This window comes from Xenopus laevis, chromosome 3L, assembly GCF_017654675.1.
Source record: "Xenopus laevis strain J_2021 chromosome 3L, Xenopus_laevis_v10.1, whole genome shotgun sequence".
NCBI classification, from domain to species: Eukaryota; Metazoa; Chordata; class Amphibia; order Anura; family Pipidae; genus Xenopus; species Xenopus laevis.
In genome coordinates, this window is record NC_054375.1 from 151364206 (window position 1) to 151379759 (window position 15554).

General features: G+C 41.6%; 1 long non-coding RNA gene across 1 annotated transcript; it reads left to right on the forward strand.

Annotated features, from left to right (window-relative positions):
* The first annotated feature begins 3168 nt into the window (after window positions 1–3168).
* Window positions 3169–10289, forward strand: LOC121401649. Its single transcript, XR_005966417.1, has 2 exons — window positions 3169–5145; window positions 8931–10289. It is a non-coding gene; the product is annotated as an uncharacterized LOC121401649 (long non-coding RNA).
* Window positions 10290–15554: the final 5265 nt, after the last annotated feature.

Here is a 15554-nt window from a genome sequence, read left to right on the forward strand (position 1 = left end):
TCCAAAATTATGCAAGAGGAACTGGGAGGGCAGCAGTCAATTGCCCTGGGTGCTGCTCGGAGGAATGCTCCTCCAACTTCTAAGCCTCCTCCTTTGTTGGGAACAAATGTATCTTGGGTTTATTAGGGGTCCATGTTAGATATAGCATGGGCTTGGCATATATGAGGGAGGAAGGAACCACTTTGCAGCAATACTCCTATATAAATCTCCAGTACCTGCTTCAGGTCAGTTCCTTGAGCTTCATGGTTGGTATCTCTTTACAGCAGTTACATCACAGAGTTGAGGCAATGGCCTCGACTGAATAATGAGCCAATGGAAATTCATATCTTCTGAGATGGTTCAATGGGAATAGCTTTCTTCCAACCCTAATTTCCGTCCCATGTCTATTGAGGTAGCTGATGGCTCCCCTCTCTAATCTGGCCAAGGGGCTTCTGAAGTGAAAGACCTTTTGCTTTCTTTTGTCCCCAATAAAGAACAACCCTTTAAAGGAGAAGGAAAGGTTAAAACTAAGAAAGCCTTATCAGAAAGGTCCATCTAAATATACCAGTAAACCCCCAAAGTAATGCTGCTCTGAGTCCCCTCTCAAAAGAAACACTCAATTTCTTTCCTTCTATTGTGTACTCATGGGCTTCTGTATCAGACTTCCTGCCTTCAGCTTAAACCTCATTGCCCTGGGCGTGAGCATGCTCAGTTTGCTCCTCTTCCCCCCCCCTCCCATTTTCTGCTGTAATCTGAGCCCAGAGCAGGGAGAGACTCGGGCAGGAAGTGATGTCACACCACATTAATACTGCAGCTCCTATCCTAAACAAACAGAGAATTTCTAGAGCTTTTTACTCAGGTATGGTAAAACATTCTACAGAATAAATATAGCATTCTAGCTTGCACTATTGCAGCTAATCTATTGGCAATAAAATGCCTCCGTAGCTTTCCTTCTCCTTTAATTGGGTTAAGAGACAAGTCAAGTCATGTTAATCGTAGACCACTCGATAAACTCACACACACACACATATATATATATATATTCCCCTTAAAAGTGTGCCCCCCCATGATTGCGCCCTATGCGGGTGCCTAGTCTACCTACCCCTAGTTCCAGCCCTGTTGGTAATGTCTTGCAAATTGGGCAAAAAATAATTCATGTTGATGGCAAAAGTGTTTGGAAGCAATTTTACATTTGTTTTGAGGGTTTATATTTCCTTTTTCACTTATTCTTCTGCCTTGTCTATTGTTCCCTGATTGCTAGGAATTTGCCGTCTAACTCTCCTCTGTACGTCTAAGTTCCTACCAATTTCCTTAAAGGTATTTTGTTACCAACTCCTCTGAGCTTGTACCAAAAGCATTCACATTACTTGCTTTTCCTCTCTGGACTTTGTAGCTACTAACCCTTTCCTGGAACTTAATTACTGCTTTGCTAGAACTCAGGAGGCTTTTTTCAGGTCTCAGCCGCTGGCATCCCAAAATCCATCTGTATTATTCACAATATTAGCCACTAGAGATCAAGGAAGTCTTGTGCAGGGCTGAAACTGCAAGTAGTATAGAAACCTGATAAATCCATACAAAAGCAATTACAATTTAATAACATAAATAATAACATGAATAATGAAGATATAATGGCTCTTTAAGGGCCAATGTGCCCTTAAATGCAGTTTGCTCATACTGGGCTGGTGGTACACTGGGGAAAAAACCTGGTGGGCCCTGGAACTTGTGAGACCCCATCAACCAGACCCGATCCCCTTTTGAAATCTTGTGTACTGCCCCCTGACCTCCCACCCGCCCCAAGAAAAGGAAATAAGGTATAAACTGGTGGGGGCCTAGGGGGGTTGCAGTTGGCCTGGGGGGCGTATGGGGACGTATGGCGTATGGGGACCCCTGAACTGCCAGCCCCTGTGGGTCGGACACTGCATGTGATTTGCTTGTTTCCAAATGTTGATCCTCCAGTTGAACAGATTTCTATTTTCAGAGCTTCAGACAGGATGAGCCTCTAAGGAAAATGGTGTTTCTAGGATACAATAGAAAGCAAATATTTTCATGTATAGAGATATTTAATTGGACACAAACAAAACTGCCATATGTTCTCCCCAAACTACTCTGCACTTGCAATGTTTATTTTACTGTGTTTGTTCTTGCAAAAACTCCAGGGCACTGATTTACTAAAAGGTGCCATCTGCCAATAAGAATATCTACTGTCTTTTTAAATCACATTGTCCATGAGTAATGTAATGTAATGAGTTTATAAATACTGCATGTACTAGAAGGTGTATACCATCAGGCTCCAGTGTCCTGTTCAAATTAACTTTGTTAGGCAAATTATGTCCAGTGTCAGCAACTGTCATCCTGTGTGAGCTAAGCCTTCTGTGCCACTATAGAGTGAGTCTGGTAACTGTGACTCCTTTATGGAACATACAAACGATTAAGCAAAATAACAACAAACTATTTCTGTTATTTTAATGAAGCCAAACTTTTAACCTGCATATTTTATATGACTGATACACTTGGAAGATTAGTCTGTGCAGATTTAATCTTAATCTCTCATTTTTTCTAATTTGTTTCTTTTGGCTTGATTACAAATTTTCAACACTTTCACAAACCTAAAAGAAGCGTCTGCCCCTCTTATAGTTTTTAAATGGTTTCCTCTTCATTCCAATCTAGGGGCATGTTTACTAACATTGGAGATAATTATCTGGAGGGTTTTTCGGATTAGCAACTAAATTTAAACAGCCACCTATAAGATAGAAAACAAAAGCAAAGATCTGATTGGTTGCTATGGGCAACATCTCCAGAAATCTCTCCAGATATTTCTCTCCCCAATTATTTCTCTCCAATGTTAGTAAACATGCCCCTTACTTCCTTACAAATAAGTTAAGCCACAAAGTAGGGTCCTTAAAGGACCCGCCTACCCAACATAGACCCCCCAACCTAGCTAGTACCCCTGGTAAATGCCCCTAACTCTTTACTTACCCCTATGTGCAGATTCATGGCATCAGAGTTCACGGGCGACCATATTCTTCTTTTCGGTAATCTTCAGGTCTTCTTCCTTCACTTCGGCAATTTCCGTGACTTTCGGCACATGAAACGGAAGATTGCTCCAACTGCGCATGCACCGATACACCGTTCCGTTCCGGAGATTACAAAAGAGAAGAAGATGGTACCTGTGAACTCCGATGCCCTCTATTTTAATTTTTTAATTTTGGGTTGAATTCTCCTTTAATGTTACAGCACTTACATATTGGGTAGTATCTACGCTGTCCAGCCCTCAGCATTCCAACATACAGTTTTACTACTACTTCAGCCCCTACCCTGCACTAGCATAGGACTAACCACCCAAAACGACAGTTTTTTTTTTATTATATAGCCACCCCTTAAAGCTGATGCCCTAGACAAAGTCCCTTGGATACCTAATATAGAAAATTCTCTGCCAGGGATGAAATGCAGTTGCTTTGGATTATAAGGCTTGTGTTCAAAAGTGCAAGAATTCAGGCTTTTCTACTGGAACGTAATGGTTCGGTGGATGTCAAATTGTTATGGCTGTTTCCCGTAACAAAGGCCAAATGTTCTGCGTTTGGTTTAAAAAAAAGTTCTCGCTTTGTTTTAAGAAATAGTCCAAACAGGCAGTTTATCAGCGACTGTGTATAACAGATAGTCTTAAAATGCATCCCCATCCTACAGAAATGTTTGCAATATACTGATTTATCATATTGAAGAAATTTATGGGGCCAGTTAAAGAACTAGAACAGATGTCATTTTCCCATTGAAAAATATGGAAATTTCCATCCAGATGTTCTTTAAGGTTTATATAAGTACATACTGTATAAGGGCAGCTTAACTGATGTGTGTGAAATTCTCAACCCACACCTGACCCTAACCCTCCCACTCCGAACCCACACTAAGCCCGTCCCTGCGCTCCCCCACTGTTTATAGACCCACGACTACACTGCAGTGACGTCACCAAGGGAGCGGGCGCCGGTCTACAAACATCACTAGTAACCATCTTGCTCTACTATGACCACCTTGGCCTGTGTCTATTATCCTGATCCCTCGCATGGCATGAATGTAGCGTCTCGATGTGGGTTTCATTCAGCTGAATTGATTTCCAAGAGATGGATCATTCTGCTGAGCTCTGCAGTCGGACAAGTCACAAGACATTTTACATTCATGTTGATGAGTGGGAGTTTTCGGGTCTTGGCTCTTTGCCCCGTTCCCCTTGGATTTTTGCTGAATTGGGTGCTTTGCTTTAGAAAACAAATACTTCATGTTTTCTGGGACCCAATACAAGAAGGAAGTCTCAAGGGAAATGTTCAAATTGACCGATATAAGTCTATTTCCTCTTTTTCTTTTATCAACATATAATTGGCCACTTTATTGGAACACCATATTAAAAGCAGTCGTAGAAAGTCCAGGGCTCTGCTGAGCTTCCTTATCTCATTCACTTTCATTAATTAGCCATAGGCATCTCCATGCAGCAATACAGTGCCTCTACTTTTCTTTTCTCTTCTTGTCCACCTTTTCCACACCTTCTCCTCTCTTCTGACCTTGATTCAAAATTCCTTAGCTTCTTCTGCTGCCTTTACTGCATCTTCCCTTTACTCTCCTGAATATTCTTCTGGAATCTTCTTATATACTCATGAACATTTTTGGATAAAAAAGAAGAAAGCAGTGGGGCAATTGTAGGCGACAAAATGTAAACCTGATGGTCAGATGTAGCCAACTGAACACCAGATGAGCAGCCCCAAGGCTATTTTAACCTCTTTGGTCCTATGGGAAGCTGGTTCGGGTCCTCAGAGTTTATCTAGAATCCTTCCATGAGGCAAGAGAGGGATTTTGTTGTTTACCTAAAAGGAAATAGCTACAAGAGTTGCAGGAAATGGTTTACTCCATCCACAGCAAAAAGTGCCAATTAATTTGATTGAATATTTTTTTTTTACATAACTAGACTGGTGCCAAAAATATTATTCTTGATGCAGGTAAACAGCTGCACACCAGGAATATTTTTCAAATTTCAAAAAACTAAACTTTTATATCACCCTAATAATATTGATTCATTTAAGGAACATTATTTTTGACAACGGGACAAATTTAAATACCGGTCAAAATTCATCTCGACGCAACTCCCAGAGGCCTCTCTGTTGAAGAACCCTCACTTCCTCCAAGGTATGTGCCACACTACATTCCATTTGTGTACAGACAAGAGTAGTACATTTATCTGTTATTGATATAGCCTGTAAATCCTCCAAAATTGGCACAGCATTGATGCACAAAACTGACCTCCTCTTTTGGAGGCTTTAACATATCAACAACTTTCCTATTTCATAAAGAGAAACATGTCCCAGCTTCCTCTTGCTTACAGTTAATATGTCAATAATATCCTTTATCTAAAAGCCTAATTTCTACACTGAATCAGGACATCGTTGATATAAACTCTACCAAACCTTTACTGTACACCGTCAACATATATGCCGTACAGTTCTGGCCTCCATCACTCAAACAGGACATTATTGTATTAGAGAGGGTACAGAGAAGGGCAACTAAGCTGGTAAAGGGTATTGAAAATCTTAGCTATGAGGAAAGACTGGCCAAATTGGGGATGTTCACGCTGGAGAAGAGGTGCTTAAGGGGAGATATGATAACTATGTATAAATATATAAGGGGATCATATAATAATCTCTCTAATGATTTATTTACCAGTAGGTCTTTCCAGCTGACACAAGGTCACCCATTCCGATTAGAAGAAAAGAGGTTCCAGCTAAATATTGGGAAGGGGTTTGTTACAGTGAGAGCTGTGAAGATGTGGAATTGTCTCCCTGAATCAGGGGTACAGGCTGATACATTAGATAGGTATAAGAAGGGGTTGGATGGTGTTTAGCAAGTGAGGGAATACAGGGATATGGGAGATAGCTCATAGTACAAGTTGATCCAGGGACTGGTCCCATTGTCATTTTGGAGTCAGGAAGGAATTTTTTCCCCTCTGAGGCAAATTGGAGAGGCTTCAGATGGGGTTTTTTTTGCCTTCCTCTGAATCAACTGGCAGTTAGGCAGATTATATATAGACTTAAGGTTGAACTTGATGGACGTGTGTCTTTTTTCAACCTAACTTACTATGTTACTATGTAACATCTTCATTGCACTCATCAGCATCTATATGGGAGATCACATCCCTCTGGATCTTCTTTAGAAACAGCCTATAACCTGCCAGAGGGCTTAATAAAGTACTATCTCCAGACACTTGGGGGGTTATTTATCAAAGTATGAATTTATCTGTTTTTTTACGATTATTTACTAGTATTCCAGATTTTCCCGATTTTTTTGGAATTTCCGCCCGAAAACTCCGAAACCTTTGGGGTATTGCACGAAAACCAGAGCACATCAAAAACTCATTGGCACTTTTCCCATTGACTTATATGCAACCTCGACAGGTCTGAGATGCCAGATTTTCAGATTCAGACTTTTCCATCTTCGGAGTTTAATAAATTCTGATTTTATAAAAAAACAAAATCACAAATTTTTTGTGATTTTTGCATTCGGAGTTTAGTAAATAACCCCCTTGGTGTCTCATCTTGGATACAAGTTCATCTATGTCTGGGGTCAGGCTCTGAGCTGAGTCCACCTTCCGTTTAGCCACCATTTTTCAGGCAGAGGGGTAAGGCTAGCTCCGCAGGTAAACTGCTCATACACAAGCAGAACAGGGACTCGCGCACCTTTGATTGACGTAACACTAGCAGTGAATTGTGGGACTTGCAGTTCTAATAGTCTGAAGGGAATATCTGGCTAAGATGTCCTCTCCAACTCGCATCTCCTATGACAGAAGATGTTATCCACTGCCTTCACTCAGCTCATTGGGTCTTTGTTGCTCAGCTTCACTAAGGATGCTGATCTCTTAAGGTCCAATGTTTGATACAGGAACCTTGTGCTCCAGGGTCCCCAGCACATCCACCCCTGGTGCTAAATAGAGACCAAAGAGGAAGAGTCATATGCTCCCTCTCATTATATAAACTATGGACAGGAATTAGTCACAAGATCCCTGGAAACCTCCCTCCTACAGGGCACTGGTTATCAGGACTTCCTGAGCAGTAGGGGAATGAACCCTTTGATCCCCCTACATATGTTTGGAAATATTTGTTTACACTTATCACTTCCCCATGCAGAATGTGAATCTGCTTTATAGTCTGTCTCCCATCTGTCAAAACCCTCAACCTTGAGGTTACCTGGATGTAACATTTGTGCAACATTGTGTGTTCAGCCGAACCCTTGAGTTGTTGATTCAGTGTCTCTGTAGTGGAGCGTAGCACATATTCTAAAGGCCCCTCCTGCATGTGCGAGTTTTCAATGGGTTCCATCATAAAAGGCAACAAAACCACAGTTCAAGGGGTTATGGGAGAACCTTTAACAAAATTCCTGCTTTTAACAGAATGTTTTGGAGAAGATAATGGATTCTGCCTCATGTACAAACACATACATGATGTGACACGTCAATACTCCTACTCATTTGCTCAACTGTGTTCTTCCCCTTCTTGCACTCATTCCAAAACCAAACAAAAAGGAAGTTAATGTTCGAAATTGAATAATCACTATTTATTACACAAGGTCTGTTTCTGTTTTTTTCTTGGTTTGTGAGTCTCAGACAAATAGAGTCTGAACTTTCAGAGGGACAAAGTCTGGTTTCTGTTGCAGAAAATATTTGGTCTCAGTTGGCTTTGTCTCAGTATAGCGTTCTCCTCTCTTGTATAACCCACCAGTAAAGGGATTTTTAATCTTGTATAATAGATCTACAGGCCATTAGGCTTTGGCTTTCCTGAGTTGGTGGGACTCTTGACCTCAGCTGGGCCCTCAGTTGGAGGTTGAGTCTCCAGGTTGAACTTAGAATTCTCAATTCACTCTCTTTTTGTTGAATGGTCTAATTGCCACCCACCAGACAGAGCTTGCATGGGCGTCCACAAATAAGTCCCAGTTCACTGTTTAAATATCCCAAGTGCCCTGTTTGGCCTCAGTTCTTCTCAGCTCCTTACTTCTCAAGGGAAAAATCCAAGATTGGAGGCAGAGAGAGAGCCAAGCAGCATGAGAGCAGCAGGAAAGATGAACTTTGGTGTTGGTATTCTGCCTGTGCAAGTGTAGGTGAGGGAATGCTTTCAATCTGTTCTTTTCTGCATTTATCTTAGTGGCATGTCTGGAGTTAATGGAGTGCTCATTGGCCGTTTCTACAGTGATTATACCGGTATGTCTGTGGTTAATATGCTGGTTATCCATTTACTGTAGTAATTATACTGGCATGTCTGGGGTTGAAATGCCCTCATACTTTTAGTACGATGTAGAGAGCGATATTCTGAGACAATTTGCAACTGGCTTCCATTTTTCATTATTTGGGGTTTTTGAGTTATTTAACATTTTATTCAGCGGCTCTCCAGTTTGCAATTTCAGCAGTCTGGTTGCTAAGGTCCAAATTACCCTAGCAACCATGTATTTGAATAAGAGACTGGAATATTAATAGGAGAGAGCAGGAATAGAAAGATGAGTGATAAAAAGTAGCAATAACAATACATTTGTAACCTTACAGAGCTTTTGTTTTTTAGATGGGGTCAGTGACCCCCATTTGAAAACTGGAAAGAGTCAGAGGAATAAGGCAAATAATTAAAAAAACGTAAAAAAAAAAAAAAATACAATTATGTAAGTTGTGATGGACTTTATAAGCTTTCCAATGAATTGGTTTCCTACAGCCAACTTATTGTATACAGGCTTAGTATTACAAAAACAGTTTGTCTTTGCTCAATGACTTTGCCCTCCCAAGACCATGACCATCATAGTAAAGAATACGCACATTATTGTACCACTCAGCCTTTTGGGTGAAAATCTTTTGGGTGAAACAATGTGCACCATTATCGAGAGAGACCCTTTTTAAACTAAAAGACCCCTTACAATACTGTGTTTACTTACTTATTGTTTAGGGACTTACATACTCTGGACTTTCTTCTGCAACACCACCGAGAATTCAACAGCCCATGGGCATGACTGGAACAGTAGCAGACATGGAACGATGGAAGCAGACAGGAAACAAGATTATTATTTTAAGGCAAGAAGGGGACATTAAAGAAACCAGTTTTTTTGCAATTTACTTGTTGCCAAACAGGTTGCATTACAAAGATTTTTACATGCATAGAATACAGTATGAAAGATGCATCTGGCTGTGGATGCAGTGCTTACTGCATTCGGCAATGCTACATTTAGGGGGAAATGGTGGTGGACAACAAGTGGACACCCCCTGTATCACCCCTAGTTTGCTCATGAACTGGTGGTGCAGGGCAAGTGGACTCCCCTGTATCACCCCTAGTTTGCTCATAAACTGGTGTGAATAGCAAGTGGACATCCCAGCATCACACCTAACTTGCTCATGAACTAGTGGTGGACAGCAAATGGACATCCCCTGTATCACCCCTAGCTTGTTCACAAACTGGTGGTGGAGGGCAAGTGAACATCCCCTGCATCACCCTTAGCTTGCTCATGAACTGCTGATGGATAGCAAGTGGACATCCCTGCATCACCCCTAGCTTGCTCATTAACTGGTGGTGAACAGCATGAGAACATCAACTGCATCACCCCTAGCTTGTTCACAAATTGGTGGTGGAGAGCAAGTGGACATTCCCTGTATGACCCCTAGTTTGCTTATGAACTGGTGTGAATAGCAAGTGGACATCCCAGCATCACCCCTAACTTTCTCATGAACTGGTGATGGACAGCAAGTGGACATCCCTGCATTACCCCTAGCTTGCTCATGAATTCGAGGTGGATAGCAAGTGGACATCCCCGCATCACACCTAACTTGCTCATGAACTGGTGATGGACAGCAAATGTACACCCCCTGCATGACCCCTAACTTGATCATCATTCACTCATGCAGGCTAATGACGGCAGAAGGCCACAAGTCACATCAAATCCTAGAGGACTACTCAATACTCTGCACCTTGGTTTGGATTAAAAATCTGCAGAAGGTACTGATCACTGATTGTGCTGCCTATAACATGTGTGTAAGCGTTCTATGCAGGGACCATAATACAGGGACAATTGCATATTAGGGATTGAGAAATGTCCCTAAACTTTTGGAAATACCTGAAAAATGAATTCATAATATTCACTTGCACCGTGGGACATTTGTCATGAACCTCCTGCTGCAACTCGATGGCTGTTCTCTAAAAAGGTTCTACAAACTTTCCTCCCATTGAGCTTGCATGCATCATGTGATTAAATGCAGTCGTGAAGATAAAACTCCATGACAGACACCCTGCTCTACATTACAAAGACCTGCAAAAGCCCCTACAATGCACTGCCTTCCCCCTATTGTCCCAGCAGTGACTCAGTGAAACAACTGCCAAGTTCGGGGTGTTTGCGCCTATGGGTGTAGGTCTAGGTGCTCAGGTCTTAAGTCAATATCTTTGAAATACATTTCAATCTCTCTGTGGTCTGGAGGCTTGGTGGAATGCCAGGACTGTATCTTATTTAAATATGATTTTAGAGGTTCACCCTCTTTAATGTGGCTTCCAGGATTTGTTATGAATTTTTTCCTTATTAAACTGTATCACAAGCTGGTACTAGTTGAATGCATCTGCATTAATTACCCATGAAGTCATGAATTAATTTGAATTCAAATTAACGACACTGACTTTCAAAGCACTTCATAACTCTGCCCCACCCTACATCTCTGAACTCATCTCTATATACTCAATCAACCACTTACTACGCTCCTCTACTGACCTGCTACTCAACTCTTCTCTCATTACCTCCTCACATGCTCACATTCAAGACTTTGCAAGGGCTGCACCCCTCCTCTGGAACTCTCTCCCACAGTCTGTCCGACTTTCTCCCAACCTTTCTGCTTTCAAATCTCTTAAAACGCACTTCTTTCGAGAAGCCTCCCCTCACTCTGCTTAGCTACCAAACGCAACACTACATACAGTACCACATTTCTCACCCACTTAATTCGATCTTGCCCACTCCCACACCTTGTGTATTATTCCCTTCCCTTTAGATAGAGTGTAAGCTCTTTCTGCATAGGGCCTTCCTCACCTTTTGTACCTGTATTGATTGTGATGTATGTAACTCCATATGTTCTATGTATATAATTCATGTGATTTAGTTGTATTATCACATTTACTTTACAGTGCTACGCAATATGTTGGCGCTATATAAATACATGTTAATAATAATAATAATAATTTCCTCTTGGCTGTGTTTGTCTTAAATCTGTGCCCGGGATAGAGTAGAATTAAGATGGCAACAGCATACCTTACCAAGAGCCAGTTAAAGCATTACATTATTCAGATGGATAAAGAGCCAATCAGAGTATTAGATCATTCACAGGACTTTAATCCTGTAGCTATGTAAATATTGAATTGGAATTTTCACACCTGTGGACAATGAAACCATTAAAACATTCACAGCGGGAGATCACAGCACACAAGCCTAGACCAAACTGTAGTTAATAAGAGTATTAGAATTTCCAAAGGGCTACATCAACTTGTAACCAATCAGGACAACAGAACCTTCAATGGGCTAGACCAACCTGTAACCAGAGCATTAGAACATCCAAAGGATTTGACAAATAACCCACAGCATTAGAAAATATAAAGGACTAGACCAAACAGTAGCCAATGAGAGCATTAGAACATCCAAAGGGAGAACCGACCCCTAGCTGGTCAGAGCTTTAGTGATTTCCAAGGGCTAGACCAACCTGTAGCCAATCAGATCATTAGAACATTCACGAGTCCAGACCATCCTGTAGCCATTTAGAATTCTAGAATATTCACACGACCAGATGCATCTGGGTGAATGAGCTTTGTGTGAAACTATTCAGATTAGGATTGAGATCCATTGACAAGCTATGCGTTCCCTCCCCCATTCTATAAGCCATCTGTACACAATTGTATTTATACAGCAGGAAAAATAAGCTCTGAACACGTCAACGGTTTTCTCAGTAAATTTATTTCTAATGGGCTATTGACATGAAATTTACACCAGATGTTGGTAACAAGACAAGTAATTTGGACATACAAAGGAATCAAAACCACAAGTATTGAACACGCTTACTGAAGTTTATTTAATACTTAGTAGAAAAGCCGTTGTGGGTAATGACAACTTCAAGATGAATCCTGTATGGGGAAACTAGTCTCTTGCATTTTGGCCCATTCTTCCACACAAAGTGTCTTCATATCTTGCAGCTTCCAGGGGCCTATTCTATGAACTCTGATCTTCAGTTCTTTCCATAGATCTTCAATTGGATTCAAGTCGGGTGATTGACTGGGACATTCTAGAACCAATTGACAGTTTCCTTGGCTGTGTGTTTGGGATCATTGTCTTGCTGAAATGTCCACCCTCCTTTCATCTTCAGTATCCTGGTAGATGTCCCGGTACATTTCTCCATTGATCCTTCCTTCAATTATATGAAGTCTGCCAGTACCATATACTGAAAAAAAAGCCCCACACCATGATGTTCCCACCTGCAAACATCACTGTTGCTATGGTGTTTTTGGGGTGATGTGCAGTGTCGTTTCTTCTCCATACATGATGTGAGCAATGACATCCAAAGAGTTACATTTTGGTCTCACCTGACCAGATTTTATTCTCCCAGAATTTCCTTGGCTTGTCCAAATGTTGTGCAGCAAACTTTAAACAAGCTTCAACAAGGTTTTTTTTCAAGGTTTTTTGTCTGGTGAGTGTGTATAGAGGCCATGTCTATTAGATGTATTACTTATTGTTTTCTTTGAAACTGTACCTGCTAATTGAAGGTCTTTCGGAAGCTCTCCATGAATGATCCTTGGCGCTTGGACAACTCTTTTGATTTCTCTGCCAGAAATCATGAGAGGAAAACCTGGTCATGGCTGGTTTAGGGTGAATATATTTACTGAGAAAAATGTTGACGTGTTCAAAACATATTTTCACCGCTGTATAAGTCCTACTGTACAAAAGCAGTGTAGGTTAATAATTACTTTACCATAGACCTCCTGTGAGCCTTTTCACAATTGACTGTGCAACAATTATCGTATCACTAAACGGAAAATTAAACACACGGAAATCTGGAACCGACGCACCCCGTGCCAAATTCCCATGGCCCTTGTTGCCCAAAACATATTATGTGGATGCATAATAAACACTAATCAACCATTATTCTGCTTCTTGCCTTTGATTCTCATACCTTATATTTGAACGAAATGTAGGTACACGCTGAAGTTACAGGGAACACTGGTACAATGCCCTAAATATATACTAATTTGTTTGTTGGTGGTGGTTCCTGTTAAATCTGGGTATGCAGCAAACCCAGGGGTGCAGGTAAAACCAGCTGGGAACCATAAGTAGACTTCAGGTAGAGAGACCAAGATGAAGGCACAAGGATAAAGGCCCGAGTGCCTTGTGGGTACAAAAGAGCTGGTGGGACATGACATGTTGCAGAAGACCTTTGGAGCTGATTCAGAGTGGAAGTTTGTCCAGAATGGGGGACATTAACCTAAAAAGTCACAGCACTAGAGTTGTGTTTGAGGCTTTGAGACAAGGAGCTGGATTTAAGAACCTTTTTAAGACCATGGCCACTTCATGTTCCATTCAAAGTAAAACGATAGCCAACAGTCTACCCCGGACTTTGCCTGCACGTCCACCATCCAATTTTCATTCATTCTATGTCCACAACCTCTCTTTTCTCCTCTCAGAATACTCTTGTGGTGCTCTAGTCCCTATCATAAGAATCCTCCTCTGGACACTGATTGTAGGAGGCCAGTCAACTAACAATGCCTTTGCTGGACCAGATTTCCTGGGACTTTTATTTTCAAAATCTTCTTCTGTGGCTCTGGTTCCAGTATATTCAGACTATAAATGCTCATGTTTCAGAATTTCCTAGGAACAGTTGTTTTCTGAAGAACACGTTCTCTCGGAGGTTTGAAACCACACTCCCAGAAGCCTTGGAAACACATTTATAAAACTTTTGCTCTCGGACTTGCACATCAGGTTCAGGTTAAGCCTTGGCCAATGGAAAGAGTTATAGAGAGTCTTCTTCTGCATTCTCATACAAGATAGGAAAGATTAGATCTCCTAAACATCAATAGACTCACCACACTCTGTTTAAGTCACTCAGTGCCACTCTATCTTCCGAGTTGGGTTTCAGGCCCCTCAGTGTGCCAAACTGGAGTCCATCATGGAAACATGGTGCCGCTAAGAGTATAGCGCCCATGATGTATGTAATAGACCTGGCTCATTTCAGGCTCAATAGCAAGATGTTTCCCTCCATTATTCTATCCTGGGTCATAGAACAGAGTGCCAAATGAAAAGGTGAAGAAGTGGAAACAAGCCAACAAGCTAGGGGACACACACGTCTTTCTTTGCACTGCTTAGTAAATAAATAAACTATTGATGTTGTGCTCTTACGATTGGTCTGCCAAGGTGTCCATTATGATCAGATTGTTGGCCATGAGCCAAATGATAGGATCAGCCGGGTTTGGCCCACCAAGTCGGCAGCCAAATCTAGTAAAGAGTCTCTTGTTTAGTGTCCTTGCCAAAGCAGTGGATCTTGCTGTGTATGGCCACATTTAGAAAATGAAAGCAAAGATCTCATTGGTTGCTATATAGTAACTGCACTTCTGTTCAAAGCTTTACAAAGAGCTTCCCATAAACAATCATATTGTGTTCTGATTGGGGGAATTCCTCTGGCATTTGAAACTCCAGCTCGTGTACTGCAGAAAGTCTTCATACACAGCCAAAGGGCACACATGACATTTAGTAGGCAGGTTTTTCTCATACACAAGCAAAATGAACAATTACAAGTAGTGCTCTTTGTTTTCCTTTACTATGATGTGTCTGTTGGGGTTTAGTGTAAAGTACCAGGCCAGTGTTGGGCTTTCTTGTAGTCTTTGTCTGCTCGGTGACCCAGTAGGGGCTTTGTGCCAGCTGAATAACAGACCTACAGAACAACTGACAGAGACGAGGTTGAAAAAAGACAAACTTCCATCAAGTTCAACCTTAACCTGCCTAACTGCCAGTTGATCCAGAGGAAGACAAAAACCCATCTGAAGTCTCTCCAATTTGCCTCAGAGGGGGAAAAATTCCTTCCTGACTCCAAAATGGGACCAGTCCCTGGATCAACTTGTACTATGAGCTATCTCCCATATCCCTGTATTCCCTCACTTGCTAAACACCATCCAACCCCTTCTTATACCTATCTAATGTATCAGCCTGTACCACTGATTCAGGGAGACAATTCCACATCTTCACAGCTCTCACTGTAAAAAACCCCTTCCCAATATTTAGCTGGAACCTCTTTTCTTCTAATCGGAATGGGTGACCTTGTGTCAGCTGGAAGGACCTACTGGCAGCCAATAAAAATGACATTTACAGTTAACATTAAAACCAGTGATAATGAGTAAGGATTGTATATAGGGAGGCTGTTTGATTGACAAGTTATTTCGCTGTGCAACAAAACGGTGTAGGAGTGGAGTTCCCCTTTAGGCGACTGTATAGAAACATCGGATGTGTCAGTTGCAGATTCCTTTCTCACCGGGGGGGGGGGGTTATTGGTGCTGAAACCAGCAGGCCGG